Below are 25,243 nucleotides of genomic sequence, written 5' to 3'. Positions count from 1 at the left end.
TGATTTTAGCTAGCATTATCCATTCTGAGATAGTCCTTTGGACTGCTTCTAGTGTCAGTGACAAGGGACAGACACCTCAAATGCAACTCATTCTACCCCAAAGCAAGATGGAGGAATTGCACTGAGAAGTACAGGCATCTTTCTGCTCACTACACAAGAAAGAAAGACAGTGAAGTGCAATCTAAAGCAAGATTGTAAGGCTGAAAGAATGGACATATACATATGGTGCTCAGAGTAAACTCTTGTCATGGTTCTTTCTGTGACCTTTAAGAAAAATTTGCAACGTGTTTCTCTTTTTATTCTTTTTTTAAATTATTATTATTAAGAAGAGAGGTCACAGGACTCTCATCTAATTTCTAAAATCAATTCTGATAATAAGTTAAATGCAGTCACTCCAGTCATGTTAGTCCTGTTACATTACATTACAGCTGGCTTACTCCCAGGAAATTACAAACTAGATTTGGTTATCAATTAATGTGTTGACTGTAAAGTTCTCTGTTCAGAAAATGGTGGTTCAAAATTCTAATTACAGCCTGTCTGTAATCACAATGCTGCTTCTCTGCACTATCAGAATACTTTTTATCAGAGAATTATGATGCCCAAATTTAAATCAAATTTATTAACCTTTGTCACCTCAACGAAAATATCACTACAAACACAATGCTTCTTGTCATAATAACTTTACAATGTTTAATAGAAAAATAACAAGCTATGATAATGTATTTCTCATGTACATAATAATCAGGAAAATAATTTAAATCCAAAATATAACATGACAATATATTTTAAAAAACAGTTACTGAATCTACTTAGGAACCTGGTAAGGTAAAACATATCCTTTAAGCCTATAGAATCATAGAATATCAAGATATTTTATGTTATTCTACAGTTGGAAGGGATGCATAAAGATAATCAAGTCCAACTCCCTGCTTTTCACAGGATTACCTAAAACTTAGCCATATGACTTCTTGGACCCTGACAGGCTTGGTGCCATCCCCATTCCCCTGGGGAGCTGGGCGTTCCAGTGAACAACCACCTGTGGTGAACCTCTAGTGAAGAACATTTTCCTGATGTCCAAACTAAACCTCCCCTGACAGCGCTTCATTCCATTTCCTTGTGTGCTGTCACTGGTCACCAGAGAGGGGTCATCAGCCATCCCTCTGCTGCCCCAGTGCCAGCTCTTTTCTGAGACCTGCAAGCCAGCATGAGTTTCACTGGGAGATGCTTTTTATTGAAGACTCTTCTACAGTGAGATTTTTCTCTAATGCTCCAGCCCTGAGGAAGAGCTCCAGACATTTCTGTTTTAAAAATTACTTTAGAAGAGTAATTTAGGCTGTATTGTCTATTTTCATTGTTCACTAACTGGCTAATTAATAGTAATTTGCTTGTATCCTTCCTTTTGGGTACCAGATACAGGAGTTATTCAGAGCATAGCCCAAAAGAAGTTCAGGGAGTTGCTCCACCATTTAATGCAGCTGCGTCACAAGAACACTTCACAGAAGAGATGAAAGAAACCTCTGCTACCATAGAGTGAAGGCAAATGAACTGGAAACAAAAGAAAGGAGCTAAAAGGGCCTGCCCATACAAATATTACTGCACATCAACCCACTCATGCCCTAATTTTTCACTTTTTACCAATTGTCCAGAGTATTAGAGACAATGCTGAGGTAACATCCTCACCACTATGTCAATCCCCTGCCAACAAGTATAGTAATGTAAGAGATGCTGAAACATACATGGCTGTATGTACTCTGGAAGATTTTTCATATACTAAGAAATCAGTGTAAGTTTTAATTATCTTCAACATTTTGGAAAACATATGTTACATCTGATTTTAGCATCAGATTTTAGCATCCACTGGTCTGTGGAAGAGTCTCACACTGTCTTAGCTGTAAATTAGCTTCTCTGATGGAGTCCAACAGGGGCAAAAGTAGCCAACGCCTTGGTTCTTTATAAGATGAGCAACAAACAGACCTCCAACTACTTCACCTAACTGTCAAAAGTGGCTTTGTGGATGATACTTTGAGTGGTCAAAACTACGTAAGGACAGAAGTTTTGCATTTATGCAAACAGCTCTCATTTCAGTAGCTAACACGGCACGAACTCCTCTGCATGTAACGAAGGCTTGCTGGCTGCTGACTCTGGTCAAGTGGCATTTCAGCAGCAATGAGGACATCCAATATAGCTTTAATATTTCACTACTCTAATTCAAAAACTAAATCAGTCCCAGTGCTTTTACAGCTGCTTGGTACATTGGATGTTTTGTAGATTAATCACCACATAGGCAGACAATTTTGATAGACTGACTCTAAGTGATGCTTTGCCTTACTTCACTGGTATATAGTACCTGCTATTAAATCTACGTGGCAGTCTTGTTGGCTTAGTTTAGCTGGAAAGAGCTGCTACTGGGCTAAATGAAGTTAGAGTTTGAACCCTGAAACATTAATGTCCATCAAAATGGACAGTAGCAATTAACATGTCACTAATTCTAGTACATCCAAAATATTACTGCAACAAAGTAAAGAATGATAATAATGGGGAAAGTACAAAATAAATAACCCTGCAAATGAAAATTACTTTGCATGTATTAATTCAGCTTTGCTGTTCAGCTTTACAGAGTCTTGTTTCAATATTGTGCTGGTGATACAGAGTAAACATGATTTTGCCTTGTAAGATATTTTTGCCTGTTATGCAAATATTACATTCAAATTAAGCTCTCAGAAGCATCCCATGTATTTTCTTGACACATCCATCCGGGACATGAGAAGAAATGAAAAATGGTGTCCAGTTAGTCTCCATTAACAAACCCACTGGTAACTAAAATAACAAACAATCCATTTGTTCACTGATCAGTGCCTTTTGTAATGAAGGTATCTTGCAGAGCCATCTTGAGTACTTAAAAAAATTTATCATCTAACTAAAGATTTCAACCTTTGAGCAGTCCTGATAGACTATTAGAAAGCCATACAGACCACACAGGTTCTATTTTCATCACTATAACGTATAGTAATTCGTTACGGACATCAATAAAAATATATCAACCAATTAAAGTTTGAATTTTTTTATTTTGCACAATTTTGAACTAATATTTTATTCCCAGAGTTCTCCAATTTTGAAATATATCTTTGAAATATATTCAAAAGCCAGTGTATTACCAGAGAGCACCAACAAGGCTAAGTACAGAAGAGATTGTACAGAAGAGAAAGTACTTGGATGAGATGTTATAGTCTCTGCCTTCAAAAGTCACATCATTCAAACTCTGCAAACATTTTCTGTCCTACTGTACTGCTATGTCATGGATAAGTCTGGAAAATTTTTATTGTTGCATCTTTTGATTATTCTCAATATTCTCAAATATTGGAATAGTCTCATAATTACTTAGTTTGCTAAAAATATTCACTAGGATTCACAGTATACTGCACCAGCAGGTGAATGAGCTCCAGAGTATTTTACAAAAGAACAACTAAAAATTTCTGAGGGGCAGCAACCAAATGGCTGATGCTGAGATCACCTCTGGACTGCCAAAATTTTAAGCAAAGCCCATAATCTCAGTATGTAAAAACATTGCAAGAAAAATCTGAGATTATCTTAATGAACTTGAAAATCCCATCCTCTTTGATTCCAGAACAGGTTTATTTGAGTTCAGAATCAATGTCTGGGAGAAAAGCCAGATATTTATGCAGCCGTTGCATTTGAAACTGTACAACAATTAGGTTTAACAGTTTTGCGTATTTTGGAACTCATCCACTCCACAATGGTGACATTGTGGAGATCAAGGACAGGAGAGGGTGGTTTTTACCCATTACTCTACCATTACTGGAGAGAAGAAACATTTTAGGAGCCTCAGCACTGGCTGCATGCCTTACAGAGAAACAGATTTTTATTGCCAGTACTCTACCCTTATATTTAGATGTGGAATTATACTGCATCAGTTTTTGTTTTTTTTTTTTTTTTTTAATTGCACTGAATAAATATACATTGCAAAACACCTGTTAATTTCTAGAATACTTTGAATGAAACAAGTAAATTCCTTCTATAATTACCAAGGAATTACATTCCTTAACATCAAGAAGGTAAGAGGTATGGTGACTAGAACCCCATGTAAGTGGTTAATAATTCAGTGTCTGCCTTTACAAGAGGCCTTCTGCCTCTCCATGAAAAAAGAGCAGTGCTCACCTTGTGGTTTTTTATTAGAAAGGGTCACAGCATACATTTCCTGGAGCTCAAGTATGGCCCTTTTTGCCTCTCTGTCCAAGGCCTGTTCATACAATTTAAGGGGGGCTGGACTAGCCCAAGCCTTGGCTCAGAGTCTGTGCCACATGATGCCTCTGAATGTGTCCGGAGCAAAGACCCAATGGCCTGGAGTACGGCCAGCAGGCTGAATAAACGTCACCTGAAAACAGCCTGGAAGACACACTCTGGGGGCTGAGTGTTCATTCACAGTGGGAGAGGCTTGGGGGCAGTGCTTCTCTGCAGCAGGGGCAGAAGGGAGACACCTGACAGCATTTCAGGCCAGAATACTGGGAGCTGGGATCAAGTGGCTCAGGTGCTCCAGGTCATGAGAGCAAAGCTACTGAAAACAGTGGAGTGGGAACATGAACCAAGAAATGGCAATGAACTACAGACCATAGAACCAGAAAGCTTCTAAGCAGAAAAGCCTAATGTTGCAGATTCTAAAATGACATTAATAAAACACTTCAGTGCAACTAAGGATCAAAAGGAGACTGTGACTGTAATTACTGTACTACCCATTTGCAGAGGTGAACAAGAAAAAGCTGGCGAGATACGAGGGTTCCTCTTCACTGAATATTTTCTCATCACTTCCCAGTGTTACACTATTACCTTCCACATCTTAAATGAACCTAACGTCTATGCTTGTATCATGCATACAACTGTAAATCCTAATTTCAGAATTTTTTTCAGAATGTATTACATCATCCAGTCCATTTTTTTCAATGTAGCATGAACTGTAAAATTTTATGCTTTCAGGATCAAAACCAGTTGGCATAAAATGTGTACCCAGTCTAGATATGAAGCCATCCAGAATCAAAGATGTGTCAGGGGCTGAGTATATCCTCCTCCATTTCCCAGGGGTTCAACTGCTTGGGCCCCAGGCTGTGCAGCTGTCCAGCCTTGAACCAGAACTGTAAGAAGTATCATTGGTGAGACCATTCTTCTCTCTAGAGGTTCTTTCAAGGTGAGACTCTTGTCCTTGGTCTCTGCCTAAGCTACATGGCAGCTCCACCATGCTTAGTGTTTACCAGTGACCCAGACCCTGACTTGCTGTCTTGATTTCCAGGCCTGACCTCAGACTTGATTCATCACTTCAGTTTTGTACAGTGATCTGGACTGTTGGATGAGCCTGGTTACCCTCATCCCTTGTCAGTGAGGTCACTGCCCCTACCTGCCCTGCTGCCACAGCTCTCTCCCTTCCTTTGCTGGGCAGCTCATGGTTGGACCAGGTCTTCCATTGGGAGTTCGCTCCAAAAGGTCATTACCTCTGCAAAACAAAATCAAAGAAATACATCTTTGTTAAGAAGTAACTACTTATTCTCACTGGTTTTCCCAGCAAGAACTGAAGAACATCAATGCCTCCTCACCATAAGGAAGGGATTACAAGTTTTGATCAAATTGCTGTTTGATTTCCTATAGGGATGTAAAGGAAGTTTTTGAAGATGTTCACTCTCAGACATTTCCTTTTATCTCTCAAATAATTTACAAGCCCTTTTCTACATCATTAGCTTTTCAACAGGCTTATGAAACATGATGAGCAGAGCAGCATCTCCTGTTTCTTTATGTTATACAGAGCACATCATACAGACATCCTGTTCTGTGTCACATTGCTGTTTCTGGAAGTCCTCTGCCATATCAAGATTGCACATTCAGATGCTTGTTCACTGAGGTGCTCCATCCTCCTCACAGCAAACTGCTTTTGACAATACGCTTGCCCTTCCTCTTCTTTTTCAGCTCCTATCCCCTTTATAGCTTTTTTTGTTCTTGGGTCAAATTTGATGAAACCCCAATTATGCAACACTGTGGGTTTCTCTGCCCCATGAGAGCAGGGCACTTGTGCTGCCCTTCTGTGTGGCAAATGGTCAGAACAGCAGTGCTGCTCTAAGGTGGTGAAGAATTGATGAGGCTGGTTGGGAAAACAAGCCTTGTTATAAATCTGGTTTGTTGAGGAGGTAAAGATGCACACAAAGACACTGATAAAGGTCAGACAGCCCTACTGTTGCCTCAGTACATGGAGGAAGAGGATCAAAGTGTTTATTCTACCTCTTTTGTCAAATATAAATTTTGACCAAAAGTAACTGAGACCCTTGTGGGAGGCGGCCCAGGGGAAGATCCGACCGGGTTGCCCTGGGATACTGCAATAGCGTAATTGCCTTAGGGTTCCCGCCTTTCCTCATGTCTACCATTAGTTGTATCCTCCCCTGTTAATGTCCATCACACTGTTGTAGCATCCCCAGTTCTAGAGAATTCCCCGTTCGATGTGTTGTTATTGGTTCTCTGGTTGAAGCCACACCTCTCCCCCTCTCCCATTATTTTTCCCTGATCACCCCATCCTATGGGCCCTTTGTACCCTGACCCCACCTTTCCTCCCTCGGTTATAATCCCCAATCCCTCCTCTGGGGGTGGCTCTCAGAGTCAGCTCCCCTCTTGTGAGGTTGTCTCCCTGAGCCTTTCCTGCCTCCCTTTTCCCTCGCTACACCTACAATAAACCCACGAGAACAGCAGCGCTCCGAGTGTCCTCCCGTCGTCTGGGGGGTTGGATTTCAAGCTATCTGGGCTACCACGGACTGGCCAGTAGGGGCTTCCTTGCAGGACCAAGGTCCAAAGGGCGCCTTTACAGACCCTCATTAAGCTCCATTAACATATTGACTTACTCACACCTTGAGATGCCGATGGAAGAGAACATGGGACGTGTAATGCACGTATAACCAAATAACACAATTGTTCTATCCTACTGGGACGGACAGAAATTATTGTATAAAAGGGGGGCTTCAGGCAGAAAGGGTTGAAGGGGAAAAACATCCTTGCCTACTCAAGGTCAGTCAATAGACCATGTCTCTCCTCTTCTCCCAGAGGGAAGCTTTTGCATGAGCTTTGCACTTCCATCTGCATTGGGACACAACTGGGAATATTCATTTATAAATATATAGCATGACTAGATCTTACTAATCTTTCTATGGCAACACATATGGACACTCTGTAGTTGGTGCATTTACTACCCACAGTCCTGAACTTGCTTGCCTGGTGCTTCAATAAATTTATGAATCTGGAATGTTTGTAGGCCTTACTGAATTGATCAGACCTTCAGTAATGCTATAGCAGTTTTTTACCTGTTATTTTGCTTAGCATCAATGTAAATGCAACACCTAGTTATCCAAAAATGGTAGATAAGACGTCCTAAGGCCAAACAAACGTTAACATCTCATTCTTCCTATAATTTCCAAAGTGTTTCCAGATGTATTTGTATAACCAATGCAGAGATTGTCTCAAATAACTTTGTGAGAATTAATTTAGACCTGCTAATTCCAGAGTATCCATAGAAAGATGATTCTGAAGGAATCCTAATTCCACATCTTTTGACTCCTGTAAGAAAAGGATGGAGATTTTAATGATACCATGAGGTCATAGGAGCACTGGAGAAGGCAACCAGCACAATGGGATCCACACAGCTGTTGGATGGAGCTGCTCACATAGGCTCTATGGAGTTGACAGACTGGAATTTGAGTCTGCAGCCCCGAAGGGCTGACCATATATAGGCTGTACAGCAATTCAGATAACCATTATACACCTAGGCCTGCGCCACTAACAGGTTGACACTACAAGGCTTGGGCACAAAGCCTTCAGAAGATATAGGCAGGAGATTTCCAGATCATGGCCTCCCTTTCCTACACACATTATAGCTTTTTACACAAGGATAACTGGCTGGTGTAGTATGCTACACGAGGTATCGGGGCAGCTCTTAAGCATTTGTTCTTCTTTGTGCCAGAGAAGATGGAAATGGTGCTGCTGCACTAGCCCCTCATCTATGGCATAGCAGGAAAGTACCTTACCTACTAGATAGAGACAGGGCTAATAGAGCTATCTACACCATTGCCCAATATGACTTAGATTTTTTTTGTTTCAATGATAATGAAATATAGGTTGAAATTTTTCTTTAAAATAAAGAAGCCCAGCCTATTTCCCTCAACCACCATCTTTCCACAATCCCTTCAACTTCATCAAAACATCCACACAATTATGCTTCAGACTGGTTTATTTCTTAATGTTTCTTTCAGCCTTTTTAAGCTAAATTTCTGGATCAATGCCAGTACTAGCTATCTTTCTAAGAAAATGAATTTGAGTCATTTAATATCCTGGCCTCCTGCTTTTATCTCTCCATTATGCTTTTCAGAGATAGACATTTGTTTGTGACTGTTTTGAGAGCTCGGTTCTCTCTGATTTAAATGTAGTTATCATTCATGTGTCCTGGAGTGACTTTGGGCCACCGAATTGTATCCCCATTTGTCTGTTTAGCCCAGAAATAAGTTTTGCATCTTTAAAATTAGATCTGAGAGTGAAGGGGTGAAGAAGGAGAGGTGGTGGAATGTCTGAGGCAGTTGTATTCAAGAACATTAGAGATAAGAGTTTTCCTACTCACAGACTGTGTTGTCTGTAGCATGGACTTGTGGGAGAGAGCTCTCCCTTGCTTTTCAGTTAGTTTTATTTTTAGCTAGCTGAGGCAGAGAAGTTCCCTGGACTGTGGTTTTTCTTTTTCTTGGAACTGTTCAAACCTGCTCTGGACTGAAAACCCAGAGAAACACCAGGAACTCAGGCCCGTGGCCTGCCAGGGCCCGGGACGTGGCATTTTCCAACACAGGAGGGACTGATAAGAGACTAAGTGAGCCAAGCTATACCCCACAGAAAGGACTTTCTGAATTTGCCATCTCTTCAGAACAGCAAGAGGTTCCATTGTTTAATATTATTCATTTTTTATGTTTGTAAATATATTGATTGTTAAATAAACAGGTTTTTTTCCCACTTTTCTCCAAGGAAATCTTTTCCCGAACCAGTAGGGGAAGGGGCCACGTGAATCTGCTTTCTAGAGGGACCCCTTTTGAAGTTTCCTCCCAAATTTGCTCAAAACCAGGACATCATTTTTCACTAGTCTTGTAACTGCAGCTGTTCCTGCAACAGCCTTTAAGAGTTAATTGAAAAAGAACAGCCATTTATAATTGCAAAATTCACATCATCCCAGTAGCCTCAACCTAAAATTGTAGGCTAGATTTAGCCTAAAATCATGTTTTATGTTGTTGAAGTAGTCTTAATTACTGTGAAAATTGTCTTGAGTCCCTGAATTGGGAAATGGCTGGATCCACTTCAGGCATGAAAGGCAAAGAAAATCAAGATCTTGGCTGCTGTTGCTCTGGCTGGCTGCCTGACTGCGTAAGGTGGCTCTAACAGTGGCAAACATTTGTCCCAAGACCACTCTGGAGCTGACTGGCCAACTTTTCTCCCGGAAGATGCCTCAGATGGAAGATACCTTGTTCTCTGACTTGAGGAAGCTACTGTGCATTATCCTCACCTTTCATGAACGGGCAGAGCAGAGAGCAGCACATGGCCTGCATTAGTCCCAGCCCGGCTGCTGCTCTGGGCACCTCTCGTGCACTGTTCCTGCTCCTTCACTCTACAGTTATACTGCAGCACATTTTCAGCAGCCTCAGATACTGCTCCTGCTTCATCACAGTAAAGATTGAGGCAAGAAATGTAATTATTGATTTATATGTAAGATACCACTATGAGCAGGGAAACAAATGATTCAGTGCCTCTGCCAGCATTGGTCCTACTAAAATTGTTGCATGAGTTAATTTTTTACCTCCATCCTCTCAGAGATAATCAGGTCCTTTTCTAGTCCAAGAAGGAGATAATTAATCTAGTTGGAAAAAAATCAGCTTCAGTCTGTACTTGAAATTTGAGGAGAAAAAGGAAAAAATGGAATTATGAAAAAGGAAAAAGCATTTTTCCTTCAAATAGGTCTCATTTCCATGCCATTTACTCACATAATAATTTTACAAGAACTGGATTTTGGGGTGGAAAGACGATTCGTGAGGAACAGGAAAGAATGCTTGCCTGTATTAACAGCAATTATCCTCAAGTTTTATTTTTCCAAGGGAGGAAGAGGCTATTAGAGACATGTGTTAACCTATGAGTAAGAAGCAGCACGGGCTGTACCTAGCTGCCCTTCTAGGCACCCTTGTTCTCCCACATTGTGCTACCAGGGACTCACCTGCCTGTGCTGGTTTTAGCTTCTGCTATAGATAGACCCAGCCTCTCAAAGGCACATCCATCCTCCTCAGCATCATCCACCCATTTACTAAAAGAAAACCTCCTGCAAATCCTGCTTCTCAAAGGCAGGAAGTGCTCCAGAAGAGAATTCAGCTTCAACATTTACAGACAGCAAAGGGTCCTTGAGCAGCAAGGGGATAATTAACTGTCATCTAATCCTGCCTGTCTTCAGGCTCCAATCTCCCTTCTGCTAGCCTGTGCTTTGGGCTTTAGGGAAGGGCCTGGAGGAAACCTGGTCAAATGGAAATTCCCAGCTGACACTTCCTTTCTTTAGATCTTTTCTCCTTAGTCTTTAGGAGTAACAGGCTACACATATATTTGCACATAGATTAATACTGTAAGGAATCATCTACATTTGATTCTGTCTCAGTGTTTGATGCATCATTTTTTTAAGCTTTAGCTTTGTTAACCACCCAGGTCTTCTGTTAAGTTTCTGTTAAGGCAGAAATATCATAACAGTAATGTTTCTTAGAGTTAAATTCTCAGCAGAAGAAACTAAACTATATCAAAAAATAAGATCCTCTAATTTTAACTCAGTCTCCCTTGGGTTGAGACTGAGAAATTTGAGCAGAACGAAGTTACAAGAAAGTGAAAAAATTGTGTAAAAGATTGCATAGCTGATTATTTTTTCAGCACAGACTAGACCATAAACATCTTGCACATTAGGGAGCACACACACAGAGTAACAAAAATTACCAGTTAAGAGCAACAAGCTACCCAGCCTATCCTTTGAAACAGAGCAAAAGCCCCAGAGGCATCAAGCACTGTGAAGCCCTGAAGCTCTTCTCAGTCGAGGAACAAGGAAATCCTTTGTTCTTCTCCAGATGTTTCTCTTCTCACGGATACATCTAAGGCTTTATCCCACCTGAACATCAACGATGTTTTCAACACTATAATTTCACCAGTTACAATTCCAGTGGCTGAGCATTCCTGGAATAAAAATGCCAAGTGGCTTCTGTGTGAATCTTGTGCGATTGCCCAGCCTCAGATCTGCCAGGTGAGCCACATTAAAAAAGACTTGAAAATGTGTCCTACAAGCTGCGGGGTCTCTCCCATATCCCTGAAGTCTAAAAGCACCTCACAGTCAGGATTTTTCTTAAGAAAATGCAAGAGCACCCAGAGAAGAATGTATGGGAACTCACTCCCATGACCTCTGAAGCATGGTTATGGGACTACCTTCTGTGGAGACAGACTCTCCATTTCAACCAGAGTTTCTTGCCCCTCTCCATACTTCCTTCAGCCTTGACCTCCTTTCTGCCCACTTTGCCTGCCAGTTTGTTCTGCTGGTACAGAACAGGAGCCAGTCCCTTCTGCCTTGCTGCCACAAGGATCAGTGTGATCAAAACTCAGCAGCTGGGGAGGAGGTAAGCAGGCAGCTTTTCTCCCTGCTGCCAACTGACATGACTTTCTCTTAGGTATATAACACGCAGTATTCCCATGTTGAAACACAGGCAAGTTAAAAATAATTCCACTACGGGGATACTACTTCATACTCATAGTGGCATTCTCCATTTTCATAGTCACATAGCACAAGATTAAAATATATCAAGACGTGTACAATGATCAAAAATGTTTCAGACACCTTAGCCCTCCCTTGCCATAAAGGATGGGAGGAAACTTATACGCTGGTGTAATCAGTCTATACAGGTACAGCAAACCATGTAGTACAGGTACAGCTGTTGGCCTAAGGAAGCTATTCTGAAATGGCTTAAAATGAGATTTGTCAGGGCTTGGGGTCAGCTCTTGCCTTTGTTCTGAAGGATTAAGTGAATTATCTCTCTGAAAGGAGCATAAAGTATTCCTTTCATGTATGCATTCAAGAACCTATTTTTTGCCTATTTCACAAGAGCTGCCTGTGTATTTGAGCTTTCCAGTATCTTGCCTTTGAGTGAGGCATAATTTATAAAAATTCAGATTCATGCTGGGCAAGAAAGGGAAGAGGACCCTAGGAACCAAGGGCTGCAACTCTGAGAGCTGAAAGTATTTGGCTGATGGTTTGCAACAGATGGCTTACCTTAAACACTACATTTCCTTCCCTAAGTGTATAGAAAATTATTTAAGGAATTACAGCAAGGTTTTTAATATAGCACTGATGCTTTCCTATTTAAGAACCATCTTTCCCTCCAAAATGTTGGCCTACTGCCCAAGCATTCAGCATAGGGCTGCTCTTCAGTGCAAGTTTAGGATTTATCAACCCATCTACCTATTTCCCTTGTGACAGAGCTCCACATTGTGGGAGGAACATGCACAGGAGCAACAAAAACAAGGGGTGCTGAGAAAAGAAAGCGTTATCCAAAATTTACTCTGCTATTTAACTAATCAGTTTTTTGCAGTAATAATGTCAGGCAAAAACTCTAATCTTTCCATTGTCAAAGGCGGTAGACTTATTATAACAACATTGTTTTATCCTTGTCTTCCCAAGCATGTTAGATGCAGCACAGAAATGGGGAAGTAGAGAGCCATCCAAGTCCAATCAATTATTTAAATACAGACCCAGCTAAACTGATGGTAAGTTTAGATGTCTTGGAACCACAGGCACCAGCATCCAGAAACAGCTAGTTTCTGAAGCTAGTAAATGTGTTCATCTTGCTGAAGCAATGATTTACATAAAAAATGCATGTGTTAGAATTTTCTATGCTGTCATTTCATACCTGCTTAGCTTCTCAATGAATTTTAGACTTTAAAATGTAAACTGCATGTTTACCTCTATTATTTTTAAGACAAGTTAATAAAGGAGGTACTGCCTATTAGTTATCTAAAATGCAGGATATGAGAATCAGAATGCAATGACCTTTAAAAATGAAGTTGCTCAGTACCATAAAATTTTGTTTGTATGCCACGACTGGGTGACATTTTGTTGTGCCAATTTTGTACTTGGCAAAAACTTCAATGACAAAAATAATTCTTCCACCCTGTTAGGGACAGTGGTCAGCCTATTCTCTGTAACAATTTTTTCTCATGAGGCCAAATTCTGACCCCTGGGTGGCAAGCAGCTTTTAATGTCAGAATTACCCCCTTTCACCACCATTGCTGACACGTTTTCTTGCTGGGGAGCAGGCTCCATGGCTCTGGAAGACCTGCACTGACTGCCAGGGAGCAGCAGCAGCTTCTGTCAGGGAAGGCAAGCCAGGAGCTGAGGGTGACCACCAGGCAGGCAGTGCCTTCTCCAGCAGAGCACAGTCCCTGAGCTGGGCAAGCAGGGCACAGTGGTGACTGGCAAAGGCAGGGTGACAAATCAGGTCTCAATCTTGGAGATACAAACAGTTCAGGCATGTCGGGTGGCTGGCTGGGAGCACACACTGCTATGAAATATGAAATAGCTCAGAGGCCCTGACAGCAGTACAGGACAGTCCAGCCACCCCGCAGGTGTTGAAGAAAATGACAGTCCTGTCCATCTGCACCCCTAAGCCATCTGACATCTTTCAACTTCTCCAAGAAGAGAAGATCTCTGCCTCATAGTAGTCTCCTTCTTGACTCCTTCCTGTACAGGTTCAGTGCTTCATGGGTTTATGATGCAATATTGCTATATCAGCATACACTTTCACTAGAGGGTCAAATTAAAATTGCATGGAAAGGATAAATTTGGGCATTTCTTGTCTGAAACCCCATTTAAAACACACTTTATGTTTAACCCACATGGGCCATCTAAACTGTCCGGACTTTCAAACAAACTTTAAAAATACACACGCTACTGTTAAGTTGCTTATTCACTTTTAAGTATTTCTTAAATGGAAGAAAAATAGTTTCACAGCAAGGATATTGTTCATTTAATTCTAGCATGTAGGTATGGGGTCAAAGATAATGATTTCTGTTGCATATAAGTTCAATAATCTATATTGATCTCCCATTTCCTCTACATTTCACTGTAGGAAACCGATTGCAGCAATATTTAAGTGTCTGACTAGAAAGGAGATAGAAAACACAAGGTTATACCCTTTCAAAAACATTAGTCATTGGAACACAGATAAGCAACCAAAAAGAGGAGTAGAATAGAAGAGTTTGAAGTTTGAAAACAAATCCTAAGAAAAAAATCCACTAAAAAAACAGCAGAGAGGGAGTTCTGAAACCTCAGACAAGGAGAGGGACTCTGTCAAAATTTGAATAACAAGCAAAGATCAGCAGCCAAAATTACAGTCTTTCTGGCTGTTAGGTTTTGCAGGAACGATGCAGATTGTGGTTCTTGTCATGTGGTGACAGAAGATAGACCTAAGGCTCCCTCTCTTGGAGCGAGCACCGCCGAGCGCCACCCCAAAGGACAGCGGGAGCTGAACAACAGCAGTGCGCTGCAATATTTACAGCCAAGTTACTGCTAGGCGAGTCTGACAGGCTGGACAACTGCCAGGAGGGGACAGAGAAGGTGGGGAGATGATACCTGTGTGAAAAATGCATATTTTATGATTGGCTTTTCGCAAATATTAAATTGAATACTATATGTATTATGTTTTATTGATTAGAAGTGCTGTATTAACATTTTAATAGTATGGTAAATGTAGTTTTGTAGTTAAAATAGAACCTATGTATGTGTTTTTTTTTTTTTTACTAGCTCAAGCAAGAGATGAGATAATGAAGAAACTCTTCACACAGAGATGACAATGATGGGGGCCCATAAAGAATTACTGCCTCCTTATCGGAAAAGACAAACATTCTTCCACCTTCTCTCCGTCTTTATGGAACCACCAGGATTAAGGGGAAGAAGTTGACAAAAACCAGAAAAGTTCTTAATTTGCAAGGAATTTATGCATCATGTATGAGTTGTATGAATATGCAACAGGCTACTGCTTTTAAAGATTATTCCTTTGTTCACAAGGCATGCTTATCGGGCTTAAGTGCCTGAGAGCATCCGGACGTCCGTAATTCTTTGCTTTTTATTGTCTTGTAATTGTCCTAACTCTAAATTTTCATTACTCTAATTGTATTACTATTTTTATAACTATTTTATTATTATTGAACTTTTAAAATTTTAAAAACCAAGTGATTGGCGTTTTTCACACCTGTAATTTCTTCAGAGCGGATATCTGTTCTCCCAGCTTCCCTAGCTTTGTCCCTGGGAGTCAGACAGGTGCTAGCACAACTTGGCCCCCACAGAGGTATTTCCTGTGACAAAGGAGAACCCCTGTCACATATGCACACAGTGGCATTTGGGCAGTCAAATGTTGCCCTGCTATTTTGGAATGCAGAGAAGTGCCGCTTTTCCCTCTGCAGTGGGGAAGAAGACGCACTGAGCCAGCAGTCCTCAGATTGCTTTTCTACATCCCCCTCACCGTAAGTGTGTTCTGCATTTTGGATGCTCCTCCCACGTAAGAGCTGCTTTTGGTTTGGATGGATGCAGGGTGAGTGCTGGCTGAAGTGTAGCAGGGAAGATGGCAGAGGGCAGAGCCAGAAGGGGACAAAGCAGCCCCTGACAGCCAGGCTGAGAAGGGACTCAGGAGAAGGTTGTGACTGCTGCAAGCCACAGAGCCAAATCAGCACCCTTGAGCAGGACAAAGAGACAACAGAAGAAGAAGGCTTCTCCCTGCAGCTCTCAAAATCCACAGATTGCCTCAGCCACACTTTTTTGGTGAAGCCTGTCTCTCACCCAAAGGGAGCCTTTTAAGCACTTTGCTCCCAGATAATTTTCTTGCTTTCCTGCCTCCCTGCTCATCTTTCAGCAGCTCCCCAGGGACAGGCCATCTTCTCTCACCAGAAGATGTATTCCCCAGATCCCGAATGAAGCATCCATTATCAGTTTTAGAATAGCTGTGCTAAAATGCCTTGTCCCCTCCAAAGATCACAAACAGTAGCCTACAGCCTAGCATCCAATTAATTAATTAAGATTAAGACTTTACTGAAGAAAATTGTTGTCAGGCAATGAGAAAACCAGGCAGGATAAGAAAAGCAAACATAAAACGAAACAAAACACACACCCAAAAAAAAAAAAAAAAAGTGAAAGTGTTGACTCATATCTGTTATTAACTCAAGGCCTCAAGAGAACAGTGCTGATGTGAAAGTTAGAAAACTGAGGGAAAAAATCTCAGAAGGCAGGTAGAAGTCAACAGCTCATCAAGACAGAGGATTCTCCTGCTCCAAGGAGTGACCAAGACTGATGTTTTCCCACATGATGACAATGGTGTGACGAAGAAGAACATGTTGCCCTGGGGTGCTGAGGCTTGCATGCCAGATGTGTTAGGCCTACTTATCCCCATGGGTTAGACCTAGCTCCCTTCTTTGCACATTCACCAGGGAATAATTGCTGGGTACTCAAAAACCTGTATGCTCCCGCTTGCAATCCTCTGTGCATGGAAAAAGATGCCCTAACATTAGTGAACCAGGGGAAAAGAAGGCTCACAGTCCAGATGCTCAGGTGGCACTTGAGTGTGCCACTTTCTTCTCACCACACCGCTCTTCGTAGGTCCACTTGCCCAAACTTAAATACGGAGAAGAGCTCAGTTCTGAATCTCAGAGCCTAACTGTAATGCATTCATTTCACAGTTCAGATCAGCAAGTGTTCACATGTATTTGCTTTAAGCACTACTGCAAATAGCAGGCTGCTTGTTCTCTTACTGGCTAGAAAAAAAAAACATTTCCATCCACTTTTTCTCAGCACCTCAGCATGGGGATCATTTCCTCGAGCCCCTGTGTGGTGGTAGCTCACCTTGCAGCAGCAAGGCAAGCTACGGCTTTGATTCCGCTGTTATTGTTTTTTCCTTTCAGATCCGTTGAGAGTTTTTTGCTTTTTGAGGAAATTCTAACAGCCATGGCTGAAAGCTTTCCCTGCTCCAACATGGCAGATGTTTCAGCACCTGTCCTTGTCCCTGGGTGTAACAGAAGATGTTAAAAGGAATGGTGGGAGGGGGAGGGGGGCAAAACAAACAAAACAAACAGACAAAACAATGATTTATTTAAGGTCCCAAAGAGGGAAGTCTCCCAAATATCAATTTTTGGGGGTTGGCAAAACTGAAGTCAGCCAAACAGAGTCCAAAAGAAACATTAAGGTAGGGAATTGTTCTGTTCCAGCTACTGTCTAAATCTCAGACAGGAGGGAGCTTCAGGCGCTCCTGCTGTTCTATTGCTGCAGTAGCAATTATCTTATCTCCCTTTCACAGTGCTATTATGCAGGCAGTCTCATTTGAAGGAAAGATGTCCTGAAACAAAAGATTGTAAAATACTCTTTTGTTCACAGGTTCCTTTTAAAAACTGTTGTTTTGCTCTGTTTCCCCTTTTTTTTTAAGTGGCATTTACTTGACAAAGGAACCTCATAATTTCATTGAATTTAAGATTAGATCATTAAACCTGAGACACTATTATTTGTTATGGTCATCCATGACTCTCTACCACGAGATATTATTTCAGCAGTGGTTATCTTTAAAATCATAATTAAAATACTCTTAATCAGTAAATCTAGAGACAGTATGATGTACATCAAAGACCACTTTATCTCTCTGCAGTTTATACATAGGAAGACTTGCCCTGAAGGTTCCTGCAAAATTTGCTAGACATCTCACATTGCCAGTAAACATTTCTTGGCACTTCAAAGCTAGCCACAGGCAAGCACAGGGATTCCTGTTCTCCAAACTGATTCTGAAAGTTTAGCACCTAATACCTTTTGTGCAAAAGTCAGTTGCTGTCAGGGTGCCAGTAATCACAATCTCCATATATCCTGGATAAATATAACACTGTGACAATTATCAGTAGAACTGTGAGAGGGACCAAACCCTTTGGAGTAAGTATTTGAGGAAAAAAACATTATCAAATGAATCCTTAAGGCAGATGTATGTCAAAGAGAGCCTCAAATACATAAGTAGAATAGCTGAAATAAGAAGAAACTCAGTAATTCCGTTGTCCCATGTCCCTTGTTCTTCATCTGCTAAGGACAAGAAACATGGCTTCCAATTTCACCCAAGTAGCCAGCATTCCTGTCAGCTGCTTTGCATGAAGTCAGACCAAACTCAACCCAAACATTTTAGTCATCATTAAAACCCTAATTATGTTAGGATCCATTGTGTACAACAAGGCATTAATATTGACCTTTCATATAAGAGGTCCTTTAACTACTACGAAAAATGACTTTTCAGCATGGATATTGACAGGATTTAGAGAAGATAAATACATTTCCCTAGAAGGTGACAATACCATTCTGACCTTGCCTGAGATCTTAATGCCATATTTAATACAAATGAATGTAGCCTTGTCTTATTAAAAGGTGCAGATCAGCATGTGCAATGACTTTGGTGTAACGCTGAACATCTGCTGAGCACAGTGAGATTAACCTCATGCCAAATGGTTTCCTTCCAACATAGGTCAATAACTACAACAGCTGGCTTTCATTACAACTCTTCAACCAGGTGTTTTATATATTAAACTCTATTTTAAATATTAAGTGCTGTCCTGGTTTCTGCTGGGATAGAATTAATCATCTTTCAAGTAGCTGGTAAAGTGCTGTGTTTTGAATTTAGTATGAGAATAATGTTGAAAACACACAAGTTTTTTTAGTTCTTGCTGAGTAGTATTTATACTAAGTCAAGGAATTTTCAGCTTCTCATGCACTGACAGTAAGAAGGTTGGAGGAGCACAAGAAGTTGTGTGGGGATACAGCTGCGACAGCTGCTCTAAATTAGCCCAAGGGGTATCCCACAGCACAGGGCAACATGCTCAGCATATAAACTGCTGGGGAGAGCTGGCCCAGGGTCCCTGCTCAGGACATGACTGGGCATTGGTCAGCGAGGGGTGAGCAACTGCAACACATCTTCTAGATATTATCATCATCACCATCATCAATCATGATTTTCTTCCTTTTCTGTCCCATTAAACTGTCCTTATCTCAACCCATGTGTTTTCTCACTTTTACTCTTCTGATTCTCTTTCCCACCCTAGCTATGTGGTTCTTTGTTGCTGGATGGGGTTAAACCACAACAAATATTAATTACTGCAGTAGCTGTGTGCAGCTGCCCTTATCTGTAGCAGATCACAGAAAGCCTCCTTCCATCATGGACTGCCTGGTGGACTCTCCCTAGAAACAGTTTGCATCAGCCGATCATCATTTCTTCAGCTAGAATTCTGTTTAGGCCATTAGTTGGGAATCCCAGCATCTCTGCATTGTTCTCCCAGAGCAGACAGACTGCTTCTTTGTGCTCCCAGATGTAATGATGAGTGAGGTTTCAAAGGTAGCTTTGCTGCTGGGAAGGTACATATTTAGTCAATAGAATATATTACTAGGGTGGCATTCTGCAAACACCTGGAACTGAATAACCAAGTCCCAGGAGCAAAATGGCTTTACAGTTTGCAAATGCATGGTCAGTTGAAAGTGAAGCTTCAAGAGGAAAGTAGTTAAACAGGGGCCATTTTCATGGGATCCTATTGTTTGATTTGAAGGGAAAAAATCCAGTTCAGATACATTGCAATGCATTTTCAGTTTTCCAACAACACTGAACAGTGAAACCTCATTCAAAAGCACCCACCTAAAAATAAAATTTATCATGACATTCCATCTTCAGAGTACAGTTTGCGCTCAAGGGTACAAAGATTGATCTCTGAACTGTCAGCTGGTTGGAATATTCCTTGAGGTGTTTGCTAGAAAAGATGTTTTGCTGAAGAACAATGTAGTAGAAAATCCATACATACATTGTTGGAGCTACCCAGCAAGTCTGACAAGTGAGTTTACTTGATTAATTAGAATGCCTCCAATGTTCCTCACTTGAGAGAATTTTAATTTTTCAAAACTCCAAGGTATACCCTAAAATGTAGTCTTCACTCATGTAATTCAGCAACTGGCCAGCTTAACAGGAAGAGACTTCCTGTAATGACAGGTAGACCACAGGTAATTCAATGATTACTATGCTTTATTTAGGTATGCAGCTTATGAAGCAAAAAAGGCCACCATGTCAAAGCTTATAAAAACATACAGACAACACCTGTAAGTCTGAATCACAAGCCAGAACGCCCTTTATCTCAAACAGAAGAATAGTATGTCTATTTAACAGACAAGGTATGGGAAAGACAGGCAAATTCTTTACTGAGAGATTGTAATAAAGCTGGGGGGAGGGGGAGGACTTTAAGATGATTGGGATGACCATGCCTTGGAAGCCCAGTTCTAAAGGTTCATGCTAAAACACCGTGCTGGGCCTTTACCACACTCCTAATACAGGAGGAAACGGAGCTGGATCTACATATGCTATACTCTTCACAGTAAGATTTTGTAATCAACTTTTTGAAATCAGCATAGAAAAGAATGTCCTGGTCGGAGTTTGCAATTAATGGAGGTGAACCATAACATCTGCTACAGGATTAACTGGGAAATCTCTGCTTTCTTCTGTGTTCCCTAGTCATTCTGCAGAGCAAATATGAGCAGACATGATGTTAATTAGCGTGAATTCTCTGCAGCATGATCGTGCACACTTATCAGAACTAGCTATCAGACTTCTGCCTGCTGCATGAAGGACAGATTTTCTCTGAAGAGATCTGTTTTCCTTGCAGGAAAGCTGAAATGGGATGGTCTGTTTGTAGTAGTCTTGCTGTACTTCTGTGCCAATAACTTAAAATCAGTCTTGCACCACCTCTTCAGGATGCTGAAATTCTCCAAACCCCCAGAACTATGTGTGGCCACTGTCATTTAGCAGAGAAGTTGTTTTCCATGGGCAAAAGTGGCAGGAAGCCTTCATTACTCATTCAGACCAGACTTGCACATCACTAACAAGCTTCCTTGCACCAGCTTTGGACACTTTGAAAAATGAAACCACCCCTCACTTTCCTGCTTAAGACTGCACTGAGTTGTGTTGATTTGCAGCTTGTTCTGTCCTTGAAGAGAGCTGGCGTATGCCAAGGGCTACCCTTCCTCTTGTAACCCATAGGACAGAGACATCACAGAAGCTTGTGTGAGCTCAGTATTGCAGATAGAAGGCAACATTTCATTGCAGTCCTAGACAGTCAAATTCAGTCATCAAGGCTGAGCTTAATTTTTAGTTCCAGCTGCAGAGGAGCCAGTCTTGTGGCCATTGTCAACAGTGCAGTAGAACTCGGCACTACAACTTCATTTCACAAAGATCACTCTGGACTTTAAAAGCCCAAATCTGGGCCCAAAGACTCAATGAAGTCCTTGTTAAAGAAGCAAAGAGCCAAAAAGCTGACAAGACCCATCTTTGCAGAGCAATACATTTCAGCAGGCTTCCATTCATTCTTCCATCCATACCTATGTAAGCCCATAGCAAATCAAGGGCTGGACTGCCACAACGGTTCAGGTCCCTTCCCTTCCTTTCCAAAGCAAGACCACCCATACCAGCGATGTCCCACTTATACCAAAGCCACTTTTTATACTTCAAGCAACTGATCAAGACTGCCTATAAAGGATTTTTAGGATTTTTTTCTGGCCTAGGTACAGTGGATCATTACACAAGTCTTCATATAACTGCCCTTTGCTTCTCAAGAGAGAACTTTGGTCTTTGGTTCCCAAGAGCTAGAAAAGTAGGATTGCGGCTGTCTTCTCACTGTTTAGTTTGCAATCTCAGTTCCTACTGCTTCGGTTGCTGGCACAGTGCTTCTGCCAAGGAGATTTACTGCTGTTGCTTCAGGCTCTGATTGAGCTGTTGGTAAACTTCCACCCTGCTCACCCAGCTATTTTATAAGGAGTTTCAGATTATCTTCTAGGCTCAGTTACTGTATTTTCCTTCTATGCCAGATACAGAATTATCTGATTTTCCTCCAGCTTTGCTAAAACAGCCCAACAACTGATTTAATTAAAAAAAAAAAAGAATCTTTTTTTGTACATAAACCAAACATAACAGAGGAATCCAAGGCATTACAGAGGAAGCAATCAATTCCTTTAGATCAGGCACAAGCCTATTTCTTCCCTCTAAAATCAGGGAAAAAACCATCCTAATCAGAAAAGGTCCATTGCCCCTGAAAAAAAACGTGGCATCACCTCTACCAACTTTGCCCAGTCACTTTGAACTCCAGCTTACCTCAATCACTCATCCCTCCCTTTGGACAGGAGACTTACAAAAGTCTAACAAATACTCCTCCTACCTCTTGGCTGACCCTAAATACCCCTGACAATGGAGGGGAGCAGAGTTTTTTGGAGGAAATGCCACGTAAATCTGAGGTTCCTCCTATGCAATTTGTGTGTTCATGGCATACCAGGCTGATATGACATCAGTAATACTGAGCATTGCAAGGTCAAAGCCAAACTAACCCAAAGGAATACATGATGACACAGCTTGGGCAGGAGGAATGATGCTATCACAATGAAACTCAGCCCCAGAAGACCAGATGGACCTAAGGAGTTTATATGTGCCATACATGTAATAGTTTAAAAAAGGTCATTTTATTTCCATTCAAATAATGATAAGAGCTGTTTTCATTGAAGTACTTTTATGTCTTGGTCCAAATTACTTAATAATGTCCAAACTTAATAATGCAGATATTGGGTGATTTCAGGCTGTTTTTCAAGATATATGCACATTTAAGATTTATCACTGCTGCACATATTATTTTAGTCTATGACTAATCCTTAGGAACACTATACCTATTATATGGCAAGTGCAAGAGTAACTACTGAATAATGCAGATTAGGTATGTTAGAATTACCTATCCAAATACATACTTTGGAAAGACATATATAAGATTTATAAGTAGGATATTAGATTTATGATTAGGCTATTAAAATGACATGGTTGGAGTGGCCTGGATTGAAATGAACTGTTTCCTTGAGACCTCTGGTACCTGCTTTTGTCTTAGTTCAACCACACCAGAGAGATATTTTCAGTATAAAAATTGGCCAGGTTTGAGCTGTGTTTAGAAACTTTCCTGATAATTAGATGCAAAGGCTGTTAAATATATATAATTTTTCCACTGTGCAAGCATAAATTATTTCCTGTAATAATTTTTTTCTGTACAAGTTACTAGGCTGTATATAGATCAGAAATGGATATTTATAATTAGCCTGCATTTGTCTTCACCTCCATCTTTGTTTCCAAGGGTCGCTATGGATAACTGTACTTCCACCTCCTGTGTACTCATTTTGCAGGTCTTGTGAGTCTCACAAGGATGAATTCTCTCTTCTATTACATTCAGCATTGATACAATGACCTGATGAAACAACCTAGATGAAAATATGGGCAGCACTACAGTAAGTATTACATATCTTGCCATTAAACCTTAAAAAAATCATCACAGTGTTCTTGTGCTTTCCTTGGACAGCTGCCTCAAGCAGTGTAGGCAAATGAAGAAATATGCAGACAAGAGAAATATTTCCAGGAGTTCGCCTCTTTTCTAAACTCATATTTCCTGGGAATGCCAAAATACATGCTAAGGACCATGCCCAATTGCTAAAAATTACAAAAATGTCCACTTCCATTTATTTTAAGCCAAGATACCATACCTCATTTCCTTAGACGGATGTTGCCACAGGAATCCATTATGGATTGATTTATTTCAACATGTGTCTGGAAATAGTACGAACTGCAGTGAGATACCTGCTACAAAATATTTTGCTGAGCAAGGAAGATTACTTTCATCTCAGCACTTCATCTTTGAGAGACTGAGTTCTCTCAAAGAGAAGTGGCCCTGTGATGGCCCAGCTGTACTGCTGCCAGAGGGATCTCCAACCCTTCTCTGCAATGGCAGGATGCCTTCTGTTCTTGCCCTCCCTGGAAGATGCTGAGTGATAGCTGATGTTATAAACGCCAATCACTTGTTTCAAAAATTTAGAAAAGTTTAATAAAAATAAAATGGTTACAAGTGTAGTAATAAAGGTTACACAATTAAGAGTTGGGACAATTAATGAGACAATAACAGCAAAGAGTTACAGCCCGGGCTGGGTACCTCTTTCTGGACAAAGGTGAGCCAGGAAAAGGGACCCCGTTAAAAGAAAATTTACTCCTTAAGAAGGGTAATCTGTTGCATATACAAAACACTTTATGAATATGCATATATTTTATTTAAAACAAGAAATCCATCTGGTACTTGTCAAAAAATTTTCTATAATCCCCAGGCGCCTTCCAGTCTAAGTCAGGCTTGAAGAAATTCGTTTCTGTTGATAAGGAAAACCATAAACTCCTCTCCTCTGGAAAATTTATGGGTTTCTGTAATTGTTATCTCTGTGCGAAGAATTTTTTTATTATCTTCTCCTTTTCTTGAGCTAATTAAAAGAATACACACATCATTTCTATTTTAACTACTAAAGCTTACAAAACTACATTTACTATATTATTAACATGTTAATACAACATAACTTTCCAACCTAGCATAATACATATAGTAAATATCTGCGTAGAGCCATACAATATGCATTTTTCCCACTGAGAAAGGAGGCTCATAAATGCGAGCATCTGACCTTGGATACCATTAGAGGAGAGTGAACTTTTTCCTGGAAATAAAAGTGGATTCTTGGATTTAGCGCAGGAGTGATTCTGGATCCCCCAGTTTTCAGCAATGTGCGCGACTCCCGGCAGAGGCCAAGCTCTCCCAGTGTGTAGCCGCACAGTGCCTGGCTGACTGTCCGGCTCTGCCCCTCACGTTGAGCTGGCAGGGTGGATGGAGCCGCAGCTCCAGGTCACAGTGGCGGCTGTATCGGCAGCCCCGACCCCCGCCTGGCCCTGCCCTCGCAACATCCCACGCTGTCGGGCGCACCGGGAAGCCAGCGTGAATTTTTAGAAACCCCACGGGAAATGAGAGCGCTGGAAAGGAGCGCTGCTCCCACACCAGGCGGGACTCGTCTGTCCTGCACAACATATCCCTCTGCACATCATCTCGCATCCCGCTGTCTTTCCGCATCCTTTCGCCCTCTTCTCCTTCCACATCCCTGTGCACATTTCTCCACATCCTCCTGGTCTCCCCATCCCCCTACACGTCGTCCCGCACCCCCTGCCCATGAACGCTCGCAGCTCCGAGCTTCTGCCCGCTGTCTCCCCACGCCGCGGACCCCCGACAGCAGCGGCAG

The 25,243-nt window shown here is 41.3% G+C and overlaps 1 long non-coding RNA gene across 2 annotated transcripts in view; it reads right to left on the bottom strand.

Moving 5' to 3' along the window:
• LOC137469689 (uncharacterized) overlaps window positions 1-25,047 on the bottom strand; it is a 29,007-nt gene extending 3,960 nt beyond the window's left edge. The window contains exons 1-3 of one of the 2 annotated variants that reach the window (XR_010996650.1): window positions 25,006-25,047; window positions 23,262-23,404; window positions 5,405-5,500 (exon numbers count right to left, since the gene is read on the bottom strand). This is a non-coding gene — a long non-coding RNA (uncharacterized lncRNA). Of the gene's footprint in view, window positions 1-5,404; window positions 5,501-23,261; window positions 23,405-23,777; window positions 23,951-25,005 lie in introns of those variants that run through there. The other variant, XR_010996649.1, reaches the window with a different exon arrangement.
• Between the last annotated feature and the right edge of the window lie 196 nt (window positions 25,048-25,243).

This window comes from Anomalospiza imberbis, chromosome 2 (assembly GCF_031753505.1).
Source record: "Anomalospiza imberbis isolate Cuckoo-Finch-1a 21T00152 chromosome 2, ASM3175350v1, whole genome shotgun sequence".
NCBI classification, from domain to species: domain Eukaryota; kingdom Metazoa; phylum Chordata; class Aves; order Passeriformes; family Viduidae; genus Anomalospiza; species Anomalospiza imberbis.
This window is presented reverse-complemented; position numbering and strand designations above follow the sequence as displayed.